Below are 3813 nucleotides of genomic sequence, written 5' to 3'. Positions count from 1 at the left end.
TCTCAAGAACAGATTTGATGCACTGAGTACTAGTGACAGAAGGCACAATGAGCTGTGGGATGACACCGAGAACGTCATAGACGAAGAAAGCACAGGTCATTACAAAGACAGAAAAGAAAGCAAAGATCATTATGACTATCAGAAAAGATTCCAAAACTTGCTCTTAACTGTAGAGTAGCTCAGGCAAATGACAGAAAATATTTAGTCAAAGAGTGAACAGAAAATTTCAAAGGGCAGCTCGAGAAGACACAGTCGAACAGTATAATGAAATGTGCAAAGTCCTAGAGTTAGATAACCAAAGCGGAGGAACACAGCATATCTTAAACTGAAAGAACTCAAGAAAAAATTCAAGCCTTGCATTGAAATATTTTAAGATTCTATGGGTAAAATATTGAATGCTGCAGGAAGCATCAAAAGAAGATGGAAAGAATACAGAGTCCCTGTACTAAAAAGAACTAGTTGACATCCAACCATTTCAAGAGCAAGAACCAATGGTGCTGAAGGAAGACATCCAAATTACACTGAAAGCATTAGTCAAAACAAGGCTCCAAGAATTGATGTAGTATCAATTAAAATGTTTCAACAACCGATGGAAGCATTGGAAGCACTCACTCATCTATGCCAAGAAATTTGGAAGATATCTACCTGGTCAACTGACTGGAAGAGATCCATATTTGTCCCCATTTCAAAGAATGGAAACCCAATAGAGTGCTCAAATCATAGAAAAATATCACTGATATCACATGCAAGTAAAACTTTACTGAAGATCATCCAACAATGGCTCCAGCGGGACTTTGACAGGGAGTTGCCATAGATTCAGAATGGATTCAGAAAGGCCATAGATGTCAGATAGATCCTGGCTCAAAGCAAAGAATACCCAAAAGACGTTTAGTTGTGTTTTATTGACTCTGTCAAGACATCGACTGTGTGGATCATAGCAAACTATAGATAGCCTCGAGAAGGCTCGGAATTCCAGAACACTTCATTGTGCTCATGCAAAACTGGTACACGGATCAAGAGGCAGCTGTGTGAACAGAACAAAGAACACTGCATGGTTTAAAATCAGGAAAAGTGTGCATTAGAGCAATATCCTTTCACCGTACTTATTGAATCTGTATGCTGAGCAAATAATCAGAAAAGTTGGATTATATGAAGAAGAATGTGATATCAGGAGTGGAGGAAGGTTTATCAACAACCTTTGATATGCAGATGATACAACCTGGCATGCTGAAAGTGAGGAGGACTTGAAGCACTTGCTGATGCAGATCAAGGATTGCAGCCTTCTGTATGGATTACAATTTAATGTAAAGAAACCCAAACCTTCCACTTGGAGAGTTTTGTTAACATCATGAAAAACAGAAACAAAAAAACCCCCAAACAAACAAAAACTTAAGTTGTCAAGGATTTCATCTTGCTTGGACCCATAATCAATGCTTATGGCTACAGTAGTCCAGATATAAAATTATGCATTGCATTGGGTATATTTGCTTTACAAATCTACTTAAAAGTGTTGAAAAGCAAGGATGCTACTTTGAGGACTAATGTGTGCCTGACCCAAGCCCTTATATTTTCAATGGCCTCCTATGCATGTGAAAGTTGGACACTGAATAAGGAAGACTGAAGAAAAATTGGTGTTGGCAAATAATATTGCAGGTATTTTGGACTGCCAAAAGAACAAACAAATATATTCTGGAAGAAGTACAGCTAGAATGCTCTTTATAAGAAAGGATGGTGAGACTTCATCTTATATATTTGTTATTAGGGGATACCAATCCCTAAAGAAGGACAATGAGCTAGTTAAGGTTTATTGTGCCAACCTGGCTGATAAACATGTGGGATTAATTGAAGGGCAGAGAGATAAATGGCTCAGTGAGCCTTGCCTTTCTAGTTCTCGGGTCTCTTGCTCTCTGATGGTCATACCAGGGTGCAGCTGCCTTAGCCAGTTCCTTGCTTTAGCTGGCAAGGCTCACTTCCTGCAAGACATCCCTGAGGAGAAGCCACATGGACCTACCCTGATGCAGCCCTGGGTGCTGGAGCAGCCATGTGGAGACTCCTGCCAGCGCTGAGATGCTTACACGCTCACTGAGATGATTCAGCTTTCCTCCTGCAGTTGGTGTCATTGCATGTGTTTTGTGAGATTGAGGAGGACTTTGTAGATCGGTATGGGAAATATAGGTTAATGTTGGACTTATGGACTTGGACAGCACTGGGTTGGGATGCTTTCTGAATGTACACTTACACTGTATATAAAACTCTCTCTTATGCCTAGATGAGTTTCTGTGGATTTGTTTCCCTGGTTTACCCATAGACATCATGCCTGGTAAAGTAGGGGGGCAGAGTAACAGAGGAAGACCCTTGATGAGATGGATTGGCACAGTTGCTGCAACCATGGGCTCACACCTAACAACAATTGTGAGTATGGTGCAGGGCCTGGTGGTGTTTTCTTCTGTTGTACATAGGGGCGCTGTGAGTTGGAACTGCCTCAATGGCACCTAACAACAACAACAACGACAAGATTTTAAGGCTCGCCTATGCTGCAGCATGTGTCAGACTTCATTTTCTTTCTGACTGAATAATATTCCAATATATGTTTAAGTACAGCATTGGGTTACATGTTGGGGGGTGTTGATATCAAAGCCACCAACTGCTCCTGTTGTCTACCCTTAAAATATTTGTTGTAGTTGTGGTTAGGTGCCACTGAATAGGTTCAGACTCACTGCAGCTCTATGTATAAGAGCATGAAACACTGCTCAGTCTTGTGCCACCTTCACAATTGTTTTTATGTTGAGCTCATTGTCGCAGCTACTGTGTACAGCCTTGAAACTCACAGGGGCAGTTCTATTGAGCCCTATAGGGTTGCTATGAGTCAGGATGCACCTGATGACAGTGATTTTAGTTTGCTTTGGTTTAAATGTATCGATATATGGCACATTTATAACCAGTAAACCAAAGCTCATTACCCTGGAGTTGATGCCAACTCATAGCAACCCTATAGGGCAGGGTAGACCTGCCCCTGTGGGTTTCTGAGATTGCACTCTTTACGGAAATAGAAAGCCGTATCTTTCTCCCTTGGAGTGGTTGGTGGTTTTGAATGGCTGACCTTGAGTTTCGCAGCCTGCTGAATAACCCCCTACACCACCAGGGCTTTTAACCAGTAAACCCTCAGTTCTGACTCAGAATCACCATGTTGCACTCCATAGGGTTCCCCATCGCTGTTTTCTGGGGTGGGCTGGGGTGGGGGGATCTACCATTAGACCTTTTGTTCCAAGAGCCTGTGGGTGGACTCAAACAGCTAACCTTTTGGACAGCCGTCAACATTTAAACTGTTTGTAACATCCAGGTCATGCCTCCAGACTTGCCAGTCCTAGGGGAACAACCTTCCTAGGCTCAGGACCAAGAGCTGCAGGTTCAGGCTGTGGGGTGTGCAGGCAGGGGGATGGCGAAGTTGGTTCCAAACCCAGTCCCCAGGGGCTGTGTGCAGAGCCCCACAGAGTCTATGGCATAATGCTTCCTCCGCCCTGGCCTTTCCTTTCTCTGGGAGGGCAGTTGTGGTGGCTGGAGCTTGTTCCAGGCCCCTCCCCATCTCCTGACTCCTCACAGGCTTAACTTGACTTCTCAGGAGAGTTGCAACTTACCTTCTGACTGGGGGTTGAGCAGTCTGCTTTCCCCACATCAGGAAGACAATCTCAGGTAGTGTGCTTCCTACCCACATGGACACCTTGAGTGTGAGCAGGGAGCCCTGGTGTATACTGTTACCCCAGGCTCTTCCAGGAGGCCACCCCCCAGCGCCTCTCTTTGCTCCTTCTGTGACTG

Source organism: Echinops telfairi, unplaced genomic scaffold, assembly GCF_000313985.2.
Source record: "Echinops telfairi isolate 266 unplaced genomic scaffold, ASM31398v2 ScPeMD7_5592;HRSCAF=6446, whole genome shotgun sequence".
NCBI lineage: Eukaryota > Metazoa > Chordata > Mammalia > Afrosoricida > Tenrecidae > Echinops > Echinops telfairi.
Note: the sequence above shows the minus strand (reverse complement) of the source record.